This window comes from Scyliorhinus torazame, chromosome 2 (assembly GCF_047496885.1).
Source record: "Scyliorhinus torazame isolate Kashiwa2021f chromosome 2, sScyTor2.1, whole genome shotgun sequence".
NCBI classification, from domain to species: Eukaryota; Metazoa; Chordata; class Chondrichthyes; order Carcharhiniformes; family Scyliorhinidae; genus Scyliorhinus; species Scyliorhinus torazame.
The window spans coordinates 47,249,822-47,263,935 of record NC_092708.1 but is presented as its reverse complement, the minus strand read 5'-3'; positions in this window follow the sequence as shown (position 1 = coordinate 47,263,935).

The window sequence follows — 14,114 nt, the reverse complement described above, 5'->3', positions numbered from 1 at the left end:
TGCAGTTCCAAAGCTCACTGAATGTTTCGGGAAGGTCTATCAATGCAGGAGTGTTCTCTCCAAGTGTGATGATTCAAACATGTGGACATCATTCTATCATTGGCTGAAGGTGTTGGTTGATGTTTCTGTGTCATCTATTTGATTGCTGCTCTTTGCTGGGATTATGGGGTGGGCAGGATAGTTGGCACCTGTGTTTCTGGCCTCCAGCTCATTTCCAGAGACATTTACGGAGTGTCCGAGGGAGCAGAGGAATTGCCCATCAAAAGTTCAAACTTCCGGTGGCGGCCATGGAGTGAGTGGTCGCACATTTGGTAGCTCAAACTTCCCGGACAATTTCCACAGATCTCAGCGTGTCAGGATGCCCGTGGGGTCCTGATGCATATCTTGGGTGGTACATGTGGGGGCACTATTCTGCAGGTCCATTAGCCATGGGTGCAAATCCCATAATTGCCGCAAAATATCACAAGAGGGCAAAAACAGGATTTGCGCCAACAAGATTTCGGAACACGATGTTCCCGGTCTGCCCCGATGACACAACAAGGTTCTCTCCTAGTGAGGGCACAAAGCTGATTTGAATGAATTGAACCTTTTTAACATCATGCCTGAGTGAGACACATCCAGAGTGGGAATTTGCAACTTGGTAATTTGGTGCAGTGAGGTAATTCGATGCAGAGTGGGAGAAGGTGCTTTTTCCCTACTGTTTTGTTCTCTCTCTTTCTTCTGGCCTGTAACTTTTAATCACCAGGGAGAAAACCAGAGAGCATCTGAGACCCTCGGAAGGTAAGTAAGTGATTTTTACTCATTTTTACTTTTATTACCTTTTCAAATTTTGTGTGTGTGTGTGTGTGTGGGGGGGGGGGGGGGGGGGGAGAACGGGACTGAAGTGACATCACAGAAAAGCTGTGACCTGATTGGCTGGTTGGGAATCTACACTAAATTAAAAAAATTAAGCATTGGTAAACTAATTAAACATAATTACTTAATTATAATTTAGAGGGGTATCTAAGCCAGAAAACAGAGAGTACTGTATTTAGCTTTCACATTTATAGTAGAAATCTAGTGTTGGGAAACATGTAGTTAACAGTAACTTTTTAAAAAACTTTTAAATTTAATTACTAATTAATTGACGCAATGTCAATTAGAGGGGTGCAGTGCTCTGACTGTGAGATGTAGCAGGTCTGGGAGGCTTACAGCGTCCCGGGTGGCTTAATCTGCAGAAAGTGCACCCAACTGGAGCTCCTCACAGACCGCATGGTTCAGTTGGAGCAGCAGTTGGATGCACTGATGCGCATGCAGGTGGCGGAAAGCGTCATAGATCGCAGTTATATAAATGTGGTCACACCCAAGGTGCAGGCACAGAAATGGGTGACCACCTGAAAGGGCAGGCAGTCAGTGCAGGAATCCCCTGTGGTTGTCCCCCTCTCGAACAGGTATATCCCTTTGGATACTGTTGGGGGGATAGCCTATCAGGGGCAAACAGCAGCAGCCAGAGCAGTGGCACCACGGATGGCTCTGATTTTCAGAAGGGAGGGTCAAAGCGCAGAAGAGCCATAGTCATAGGGGACTCTATAGTCAGGGGCACAGATAGGCGCTTCTGTGGAGGTGAAAGAGACTCCAGAATGGTATGTTACCTCCCTGGTGCCAGGGTCCAGGATGTCTCCGAACGGGTAGAGGGCTTCCTGGAGGGGAAGGCAAACAGGCAGAGGTCGTTGTACATATTGGTACTAACGACATAGGCAGGAAGGGGCATGAGGTCCTGCAGCAGGAGTTCAGGGAGCTAGGCAGAAAATTAAAAGACAGGACCTGTAGGGTTGTAATCTCGGGATTACTCCCTGTGCCACGTGCCAGTAAGGCTAGAAATAGGAAGATAGAGCAGCTAAACACATGGCTAAACAGCTGGTGTAGGAGGGAGGGTTTCCGTTATTTGGACCACTGGGAGCTCTTCCGGGGCAGGTGTGACCTGTATAAGAAGGACGGGTTGCATCTAAACCGGAGAGGCATAAATATCCTGGCCGCAAGGTTTGCTAGTGTCACACGGGAGGGTTTAAACTAGTATGGCAGGGGGGTGGGCACGGGAGCAATAGATCAGAAGGTGAGACCATTGACGGAGAACTAGGGAAGAGGGCCAGTATGGCTCTGAGGCAGAGCAGACAGGGAGAAGTTGCTGAACACAGCGGGTCTGGTAGCCTGAAGTGCATATGTTTTAATGCAAGAAGTATTACGGGTAAGGCAGATGAACGTAGAGCTTGGATTAGTACTTGGAACTATGATGTTGTTGCCATTACAGAGACCTAGTTGAGGGAAGGGCAGGATTGGCAGCTAAACGTTCCAGGATTTAGATGTTTCAGGCGGGATAGAGGGGGATGTAAAAGCGGTGGCGGAGTTGCGCTACTGGTTAGGGAGAATATCACAGCTGTACTACAGCGAAAACAGCGCGGGAGCAGAGAGAGCCGGGACAGTGAAAACAGCGCCGGAGGAGAGAGCCGGGAGATTTAAAAAGCGCGGGAGGAGAGAGCCGGGACAGCGAAAACAGCGCGGGAGCAGAGAGAGCCGCGACAGCGAAAACAGCACCGGAGGAGAGAGCCGGGAGATTTAAAAAGCGCGGGAGGAGAGAGCCGGGACAGCGAAAACAGCGCGGGAGCAGAGATAGCCGGGACAGCGAAAACAGCGCCGGAGGAGATTTAAAAAGCATGGCTGGAGATAGCCGGGACAGCGAAAACAGCGCGGGAGCAGAGAGAGCCGGGACAGCGAAAACAGCGCCGGAGGAGAGAGCCGGGAGATTTAAAAAGCGCGGGAGGAGAGAGCAGGGACAGCGAAAACAGCGCGGGAGCAGAGAGAGCCGGGAGATTTAAAAAGCGCGGGAGGAGAGAGCCGGGACAACGAAAACAGCGCGGGAGCAGAGAGAGACGGGACAGCGAAAACAGTGCTGGAGGAGAGAGCCGGGAGATTTAAAAAGCGCGGGAGGAGAGAGCCGGGACAGTGCTGGGAGAGGTGAGTGCACAAAAGGTGTGGCAGGAGTGCCTTTCGTCACGGAGTACTGATTGGAACAGAGTGTATCTGAGTTTAGGTGAGTGACTGAGTTTGGGTGAGTGGCTGTGTTTTAGTTGGTGTTTGGGTTTATCCTTGAGGTTCTATAAAGAATTAAAAAAAATATATATTTAAATTAATTAACTAGTTGAATATGGCTGGACAGGTGATGTGCTGTTGCTGTATGATGATGGAACTGGTGGATCCCATTGAGACCGTCAGTGACCACATCTGCAGCAAGTGTTGGCTGCTCGAGGAACTTCGGCTCAGAATTGATGAGCTGGAGACCGAGCTGCACACACTGCGGCACATCAGGGAGGGGGAACATTACCTGGACGCTTTGTTTCAGGAGGCAGTCACACCCGGTAGAATAAGTTCTGTTAATTCGGACAGTGGTCAGGGACAGAGTGGTGTGACTGCAAGGGAGGCAGGTAGGGGGATCCTGAGTTTAGGAGTTGAGGAGCCTCAGCCCTTGACCTTGTCCAACAGGTATGAGGTACTTGCTCCCTGTGTGGGTGAGGAAGAGGGCTGTAGGGAGGATGCGTTGACTGACCACTGCACCGCGGTACAGGAAGCCATTCAAGAGTGGGGAGCAAAAAGACAAGTGGTAGTTGTAGGGGATTCTATAATTAGGGGGATTGATGGCATCCTTTGTAAGCCAGATCGAGAGTCCCGCATGGTATGTTGTCTGCCTGGTGCCAGGGTGAGGGACATCTCTGATCGGCTTGAAAGGATTTTGGAGAGGGAGGGGGAGGATCCAGTTGTTGTGGGCCACGTTGGGACTAACAACATAGATAAGACTAGGAAACAGGACCTGTTTGGGATTATCAAACACTAGGGACTAAATTAAAGAGCAGGTCCTCCAAGGTTATAATCTCTGGATTACTTCCCGAGCCACGTGCCAATTGGCATAGGGTTGAGAAAATTAGAGAAGTTAACACGTGGCTAAAGGAGTGGTGCGGGAAAGAGGGATTCCATTTCATGGGGCATTGGCATCAGTACTGGGCCAGGAGGGACCTGTACCGTTGGGACGGTTTTCACCTGAACCATTCTGGGACCAGTGTTCTAGCGAATAGGATAAATAGGTTGGTCACAAGGACTTTAAACTAGCAAGTTGGGGGGAAGGGAAGTGTAAAGGTATGGACAGTATAATGGTTAATGGCGATCAAGGCAGCAGGTTACGTGACAAGGTATTATGTAGAGATATGGGTTCAAAGACAAGGAAAATGAGGAGAAAGGTAAGAGGAAAAATAAATTGCGAAAAGTTACTGATCAAGGTGTTAGGATTCATAACAAAGACATAAAAAACAGCATAAGTGTACTTTACCTGAATACTCGTAGTATACGAAATAAGGTAAATGAGTTGATGGCGCAAATCATCGTGAATGACTATGATTTAGTGGCCATTACTGAAACATGGTTAAAAGATGGTCACGACTGGGAGTTAAATATCCAAGGGTATCAGACTATATGAAAGGATAGAATGGACGGTAAGGGCGGTGGTGTAGCTTTGTTGTTTAAGGATGGCATCCGGGCAATAGTAAGGGATGATATTGGTGCTATGGAGGACAAGGTTGAATCAATTTGGGTGGAAATCAGGAATAGTAAGGCGAAAAGGTCACTGATAGGAGTAGTCTGTATGCCACCAAATAGTAACAGGATGGTAGGGCAAGTTTGAGGGTAAATCAACATCTGACATGTGGGAGGCTTTCAAGTGTCAGTTGAAAGGAATTCAGGACCGGCATGTTCCTGTGAGGAAGTAGGATAAATATGGCAATTTTCGGGAACCTTGGATAACGAGAGATATTGTCGGCCTCGTCAAAAAGAAAAAGGAGGCATTTGTCAGGGCTAAAAGGCTGGGAACAGATGAAGCCTGTGTGAAATATAAGGAAAGTAGGAAGGAACTTAAGCAAGGAGGCAGGAGGGCTAGAAGGGGGTCACGAAAAGTCATTGGCAAATAGGGTTCAGGAAAATCCCAAGGCTTTTTACACGTGCATAAAAAGTAAGAGGGCAGCCAGGGAAAGGGTTGGCCCACTGAAGGATAGGCAAGGGAATCTATTCACTTGCTCCTTTTCGTCCAGGGCGTACATGGTAGCCTGCTGTTTAACTCTAGCGAAAAACTGGTGGGGGTCTGATGTGGGAAGGAACGGTGTAATTTTTCCACACGCGCCCCGTAATTGGGTCACGGTTAACGGGGTTGTATATAGGAAATCTGCGTTTCCTTCTGCTGCGGCCCTGTGGTGTGTGGTTACAGGGTTCATGGGGGTGTGTTCTACCTGTTCAGTTGGGGGTTGGGGGGCTTTCCTTTTTGGGGGTTTTTCTTGCGAACATGTCCCATGGAGGTATCTATGGGCAGTTTCATTTAACTCCTGCCAATCAGGGCGGTTTTCCTGGTCTAACTGGGGTCCAAACGTACTTTGAAACCCATTCTGGACAGAAAGCAGAGATTGCAATTCTGCAATTTGCTTCCGGCACTTTGCGTGATCTGCCGAACTCTGCCTTTGTTCCGTTGTGGAAGTGTGGAGGGCTCATAGGGCTGCTTTTAAATCATTGCACTGTTTCTGCAATTGCTCTACCTGTTGCTCGGTTTCTTGTATTACCAAGACCACGTGTTGCGTGTCCTGGGAGGCCAAATCGTACTGGGTCTTGAAAACTACTCAAATGGGCGAGACTAGACTGGTATGCCCTCTTGGCATCATCCTCCTCTCAGTCCCTCGTTGCTAACTGTTGTCTTAACTCCTTATTCTCCTTCTCAAATTCGCTCACATCTCCCTCACTATTTCTGTCTCTCTCCTCAATCTCTCTACGGAGCGTCCTAACGACCTCCTCTGTGCCTCACAATTGTGCCAAGCAGGACACGATTGCCATCGGCTTGCGAGCTTTCCCCACGCTCTTCTTATGAATCTCTGACAGGTTCTCCCACCAAGTATGTCCTATACTCCCGGGACTTGTTTCGTCATTGGCGCAGAAGTCACTCCAAAGGGGCCATCCTTTACCTTTGAGATATTTTCTGATCTCTTCTTCCCATACGGGACACTGTCCTACTCTACTGGGCGCTGCAACCTCAAATTCTTGGGGGTTCATAAGGCGTTCCATTGCCATTTTCTCTCTATCTCTGGGTTCTCTACTGAATTTGGAACAGGGGGTAATAAAGTGGTGATGTAAACATGGGTACGGCTTACGCTATTTTCCGGCCTACAAAACTCCCGACAATTTTACGCAACAAAATCTCTCAGGTTTACCTTATATCCCTGTTCGGACGCATGCATTAACACACTTCCGAATCTCGGAGGTTTAATCAGTATCGTTCTCACATTTGTGGTTTTTCTGTTTCCAATTGGATTCCAATTCAAATTTGGGTTCTCTCGGAGTGGCTAGGCCACTTCTAGGTCGAGTCCCACCAGAGTCGCCAGTAAATGTTGCTCTCTTTTGTTGGCTCTGAATATGGCGGTCAATATGGTCGCCTTCCTTAATTCTAGTTACGATTGCTCTAGAGTCACCAGGTATCTTTCGATACCGCCACAAGGTTCAAACCCGAATACTGATCAAAGACTTGATACACCAGTTAGTTAGTTCAAAGTCAATGATTATTTATTTACACACACAGTTAAATATACTTATGCACGAAACTCTACAGACTAAACTATCACTACTGCTAAAGCCTATACTTAGCTTCGGGCACCCACTCAGTCAGAGGAACAATGGCTGTTGTTCGGTTCTGAGGCTGCTGGGGTGGAACTGGTACAGGGGAACAGCTGAGGTCGTCTGTCTGGTAGCGTGCGTTGACCTTGGACTTACCTGTTTCTGGTGTAGCTGGTGGACAGGTCTCTCCTCGGTGAGAGCCGGGTCCAAGAGAGCGATTCTCGCTTGGGGGCTCCTTCTTATAACCAAAGGGGCTTTGCGCTCTTTTGGGCGGGCCTTGAACTTGGCCCCAATCAATTGGGCCGTTTCTCGATCATTCCTATTGATTTCACCCAATAAAGGGGTGGGTGCCCTGATGGCTGGGCGTGTCCTAGGTGGCCGTTGGCCTGCTTTGTTTCGGTCTACTCTAGCGCCGGGGTGTCTGCCTTAGTATCGGTTACTCAAATGTTACTCTTTTGTTCCCGGAGATGGGCCATTAGTATGCTAATGGGCCTACAATTTTGGTCTTGTCTGGGAGCTGCGACTCCAGTAAACAGACAAACCCTGAACCTGCTTGTTTTCTCAGTATTGTCCATTTTCCCTGCAATCTTTGCAAAGTGTCCATTTTGTAATCGGGAAGTGGCCATCCCAGATGGCTACAGTGGGAAGGGTCTTTGATTTTGCTGCCCACTTCCCCAAGGCAGCAGGAGGTGTAGACAGAGTCAATGGATGGGAGGTAAGTTCGCGTGATGGACTGGGTGGTGTTTACAACTCTCTGTAGTTTCTTACAGTCTTGGACTGAGCAGTTGCCATGCCAGGCTGTGATGTAGCTAGATAGGATGCTTTTTGTGGTGCATCTGTAAAAGTTGGTAAGAGTCAATGATTTGGAGATAATTGCGCCCACGAACGTGAGACTCATGTTCATCAAACTAATTGGGCAACATAAGTTTGCCCTTAACAATATCAGCTGTCCACATTCGCAAAGTCAAGGATATGGGTCAAAACTCATGGGCTGGATTCTTCGATTTGGAGACTATGTCCCCACTCCGGCATGGGAACGGTGCTGGCACAAAATGGCCACCGATTCCCCGTTTTGCTGGGGGCTAGCAGGAAGGCTGCGTAAAGCACCGATACGGGCCGGAGAATCTCCGGGTCCGTGGCCGCGCATGCGCACAGCAGAGGCCTGCAGCGGCCATGCCGTGCTTCAAAGCGGATGCCTCTCGCGGACCCGGCCCGTGAAATAGCCCCGCCCTTCGGCAGCTCGAGCCTCCCGGACCGCCCCACCACAGTGCCCCCAGCCCCGAATAATGTCCCCCCTACCAGCGGATTGGCCCGCCCCCAACTGTGGCGATGCTCGACTGAGTCCGCAGCCACCACGCTGAGTTCCCGACGGGTGAGACTATGAGAGACCCACGCCATTGGAAACTCGGCCGGTCGGGGGCGGAGCATCGGGAGGTGGGCCTCAGGCAATGGCCTGAGGCTGTGGGTAGGCGGCGTATGCCGCTTTTTAGGGGACTGAGCATCGCAAAAGTGGCGCTGCCCCCGATTCTGTTGGGAATTTGGATTCTCCGGCCCGTCGCCGAACGCAATTTCGACCAGAGAATCCAGCCCCATGTTTCAAGGATAAAAGGTGTGGTGCAGGGGATCGGAGAAGGAGCATTGAGAGAGTCGTGAACACCACCCAGTCCATCACACAAACCTGCTTCCCATCCATTGACTCTGGCAACACCTCCCACTCAATGCATTCTATGCTCGGTTCGAGCAGGTAACCAACAATCCGCTGTCGAGTGCTCCAGCAGCCCATAACTCACCAACCATCACAGCTTCCGAAGTCAGATTGGCCTTCCTGAAAGTGAACCCTCGGAAGGCGACGGGCCCGGATGGGATCCCTGGTCGTGCACTCAGAGCCTGCGCGGACCAGCTGGCAGAGGTGTTCGCGGACATCTTTAACCTGTCCCTACTCCACTCCGAGGTCCCCACCTGCTTCAAGAAGACCACCATCATACCGGTGCCAAAGAAGAACCAGGCAACGTGCCTCAATGACTACAGTCCAGTGGCCCTGACTTCAGTCGTAATGAAGTGCTTCGAGAAGTTGATCATGAAGCGCATCACCTCCATACTCCCAGAACGCCTTGATCCACTGCAATTCGCATACCGTCGCAACCGGTCCACAGCAGACGCTATTTCCCTGGCCCTGCACTCATCCCTAGAGCATCTTGACAACAAGGACCCTACATCAGACTCCTATTTATTGACTACAGCTCTGCCTTTAACACCATAATCCCAGCCAAGCTCATAACAAAGCTCCAAAACTGAGTACTTGGCAGCCCACTCTGCAACTGGATCCTCGATTTTCTGACCAACAGACCACAATCAGTAAGAATGAACAAAAACACCACCTCTACAATAGTCCTCAATACCGGGGCCCCGCAAGGCTGCGTACTTAGCCCCCTACTATACTCCCTGTACACACACGACTGCGTGGCAAAATTTGGCTCCAACTCCATCTATAAGTTTGCTGATGATACGACCATAGTGGGCCGGATCTCGAATAACGACGAGTCAGAATACAGGAGGGAGATTGAGGACCTAGTGCAGTGGTGCAGCGACAACAATCTCTCCCTCAATGCCAGCAAAACTAAAGAGCTGGTCATTGACTTCAGGAAGCAAAGTACTGTACACATCCCTGTCAGCATCAACGGGGCCGAGATGGAGATGGTTAGCAGTTTCAAATTCCTAGGGGTGCACATCTCCAAAAATCTATCCTGGTCCACCCATGTCGACACTGCCACCAAGTAAGCACAACAGCGCCTATACTTCCTCAGGAAACTAAGGAAATTTGGCATGTCCACATTAACTCTTACCAACTTTTACAGATGCACCATAGAAAGCATCCTATCTGGCTGCATCACACCCTGGTATGGCAACTGCTCGACCCAGGACCGCAAGAAACTTCAGAGAGTCGTGAACACCGCCCTGTCCATCACACGAACCTGCCTCCCATCCATTGACTCCATCTACACTTCCCACTGTCTGGGGAAAGCAGACAGAATAATCAAAGACACCTCCCACCCGGCTTACTCACTCTTCCAACTTCCCCCATCGGGCAGGAGATACAAAAGTCTGAGAACACGCACGAACAGACTCAAAAACAGCTTCTTCCCCACTGTCACCAGACTCCTGAACGGCACTCTTATGGACTGACCTGATTAATACTACGCTCCTGTATGCTTCATCCGATGCCTTGTGTTACCCTATTATGTATTTTCTTTTCTTTTCATGTACTAAATGATCTGTTTGAGCTGCACGCAGTACAATACTTTTCACTGTATCTCGGTACACATGGCAATAAACAAATCCAACGTCCAAGGATCCCGGTCTGGTTCGATCCCGGCCCCGGGTCACTGTCCGTGTGGAGTTTGCACATTCTCCCTATGTCTGTGTGGGTTTCACCCCCACAACCCAAAAAGATATGTCAGGTCGGTCAATTGGCCACGCTAAATTGCCCCTTAATTGTGAAAAAAAAGAATTGGATACTCAAAATTCAAAAACAAACTACTGAGGAGCCATTTAAAGGCAGCACTCCCTGAATTAAAGAGCTTAGATGACCCCTAGGGCGGGCGTAACATACGCTTTGCGCAGTGTTTTGCATGAGGGGAAAACATTCTTTTTCAAAGTGTCTAAAGATCGCGATTCAGATCGCTCTGCCAGGGCTGACGTGATTTGCACCGATTTTCATGCCGAAAATTATGCTTTGTCATTTTTCAGGAAATCCTTGGATGGAAATGTTGCTCCTTTGACTTTACCCATGACCTCCAATGGTCCAGAGACTGAAACATCTGGGCCATTGTGTACTTTTTATATTTAGTTGCCTAAATAGAAGATACTCTGTAAAAAGAGTAACATTATATAACTCGTATTACCCGAGGTTTTATAACGTATTATGTCCAAATTGAATTTGAAAATTAATTTGTATTTAGATAATAGATTTAATGTAACACCATGTTCTATTGTTAGATTTTGATTTGACTCAAGTGAGAGCTGCAGATGGAGAAACTTGAAGTATTTATTCAGGGATAAATTTTGTTCTATTTTCTATTTGTCTTATTTGGTCTCAGATGTTGGTAAAGCTGCTCATATTGACTCGTCCTAATTGTTCTCAGAGAGTGATGGTGGGCTTTATTCCTGAACTGCAAGAGTGTTTGTGGTGAAAATTCACTTACCTTGGCATTTGGTAGGAGTTCCAGAGTTTTGAAGGAACTGAATTGTATGTACAAGGCATGATGTTGGTCCTGTGACTTTTCTGCTCTCACTCTTCTCATTCGTGCGGTTCATTCGATCATGAGGTGCGAAAGAACAAAATTGGTGTGAGTGTAAACTGTGTTTCCCTCCATTATTCTCACACTAAACTTTGTCTAAGATGAATAATTAGAGGGAAACATACCCTTATCAGCTGGAGACCAGTAAAGTTGATCATTTGTGTTCTGCAATGGGGACTCAGCATGCTCATGCTCTTGAAGAAGTTTCATGTCAGAAAGATGAGGTACTTCAGCCATTACTTGGCCTTGACATTATTGAGAAAGTTGGGGATGAGCCTACCCTTTGGCTCTCACCCGTGCAAATTGTCAAGCTCCAGAGCGAGAACTAGATTAGGATCTGTGTTGACACACGGTCGCCAAACCAAGCCACACAATGAGAAATTCATTCGACAAACATAAGACCATAAGACATAGGAGCAGAATTAGGCCACTCGGCCCATCAGGTCTGCTCCACCATTCAATCATGGCTGATATTTTCTCATCCCCATCCTCCTGCCTTCTCCCCATAACCCCATATCCCCTTATTAATCAAGAACCTATCTGTCTCGATAATACCCCAGAGAAAGAGAATGGTCAGGATTTTCCAGTCCTGCCTGCGGTGGGAATTGTTGTGGGTGGAATGGAAAGTTTGGTGGACCTGCCAAAGGCCCGTTGACTTCAGGCAGAAAGTTTCAGTCATGTGATGAGTGGGACAGGAAAATCCCGACCTATGAAACAGAACAATGATAAAAAAATTGCTAAAACACAAAACAGTCATCCGACAGCAGCAACGTTGTAAACTAAATGAACTTTATGCCTGCTGTACATTCCGCTGCAATCAGCAGAGGAAAACATTCAGATTGTGATGAATGTCGGAATTTCAGATACAAATCATTGATCAGACCACATTTGGAGTATTGTGTACAGTTCTGGGCACTTTATTTAAGGGAGGTTGTTAAAACTCTCAAGTGATTGCAGAAAAGATTCACTAGAATGATACCAGGAATGAGACATTTTAGAGATAACGAAAGATTGGAGAAATTGGGCTTGTTCTCCTTGGAGCAGAGAAGATTCATTGATGTTCAAAATTATGAAAATTTTGACAGGGTAAAGAAGGATATTCTGTTTCCACTAGTTGGCATGTCAGTGACTCGGGGTCAGGATGGTCAGCAAGAGAACGAGGAGCGAGATGAGGAGAAACTTCTTTACTCAAAGCGTTGTTGGGATTTGGAGTGCACTGCATGTAAGAGTGGTGGAGGTGGATTCAATAGGAGGTTTCAAAGAGAGCTGGATATATATTTGAAAGTGGTTAATTTAGAGGGCTACCGGGGTAGGGCTGGGGAATGGATCTAGAATGGCTGGGGAAAACAGTCTTGAGCAGCTAAATGGTCTTATCCTGTTTTTTATGTTTGCCCCACAATGCCTCCCAAAATGGTCAGTTTTGCCTCTAATCCCCATTATATAATCTGGAGGCCCATTCTCACCATGGAAGTCACTTGAATGAACTTTATGCCTGCTGTACATTCCGCAAAGCAATAAAATGTCAATCAAAACATGACTGTCCAATCTTTTCTTGGATAAAAAAGGAAGTCGTGTTGAACAAAAGGACTCTATTTGAATGCTCCTTTTTCTTTAATTTCTGTCTCGCCACTGGTGGCTGCCTCCACTGCCGCAAAACAGTCTACGGGGGGGGGGACGCAAAATCCCACCGGCAATTTTAAGGAGGTCATAAAGGAGGAGACACAAGAGGAGGGCGTGGGCTGGGGTAAGGAATTCCAGAGTAAGACTTGGATGGTTGAAGGCTCAGCCACCAATATTGGGATAAAAGAGGTCAGATGCATCCGAGGTCAGAGGCAGGGTTTGAAAGGGGATTATAGGACCTGAAAAGGTTACAGTAATTGAGAGTGATGAGGCCAAAGAAGGATTTAGACACAGGCATGAGAATTTCAGAGAAAATAACAATTTTCCATGTAATTTTTAGGTGTATCAATTGGATCTCTTTGCACTTACTTTGTGGACATGACCATATATAAACAAGGGGCCCATTGCATCTATTTCTGGATCTTACCATGGGCCTGCTCCACTCACAATTCTTCACTATCAAAAAGTTTTATTTTTAATAATTTCAGCTGAGCTAGGAAGGTGCAGGAGCATGCCTGACTCCACGTGATAATTCAGTCCATGATCAACCTCCCTCACCATTTCTCCCCCCACCCACTCTCAGCACAGTAGTTATGTGAGGAATCCTACCACTGAGGAAGGCAGCGTAAAACTATACGTAGGAAATTGGTAAGCTGCCTCTGGAGATGCAACAGACACAGCCAGTTGACCCTAATTATAGAAATGAGGCCTGTGACTCAATTTTGGACCATCCTCAGGCCTTCTATATGGGATGCAAGTTGGTTATGTGTCTGAAAATGGGCTGTAAATAATTTTCACTCCTTAGCTTGTGAGAATTGGCTGTGAAACATGTTCATGAACAATGAACAAGCTTTGCCAAATTGTCTGTTGCTCCATGGACCCATTCAGATGTGCTACACTAATTGGTGTTGCAAAGAAACGATACGAAGAGGAAAATACTTTATGTTATTTCATGGATGTGAAAAGAAATTCTAGAGTTGAGCCCAGGAGGCAAAGTAAATTGTACAGCCAAAGTAAATCCAATGAAAACCAGATATTAGGAACATCAAGAAATATCAGCAACACCTCTCTCCATGGTGAAAGCTTATTGCTTATACATTGCTCTCTTAGTTTTCCCAAAACATGTTGGGGTAATAAAATAATGAATATTTGATTTTATTGCGTTCCTTTGCTCTCTCGGTTCAGACTAACTAAAGGAGGGTGGCACAGTGGTTAGCACTCACAGCACCAGGGACCCGGGTTCGATTCTGCCTTGGGTGACTGTGTGGAGTTTGCATATTCTCCCTGTGCCTGCGTGGGTTTTCTCCGGGTGCTCCAGTTTCCTCATACTGGTGGATTGGCCTTGATAAATTGCCCCTTAGTGTCCAAAACACGGGCAAGTTAGGTGGGGTGATAGGGTTGCGGAGGAGTGGGCCTATGTAGGATGCTCTTTCGGAGGATTGGTGCAGACTCAATGGGCCGAATATCCTCCTTCTGCACTGTGGAGCTTCTATGACACCTGTGGCGAAATTCTCCCCAAACGGCGTG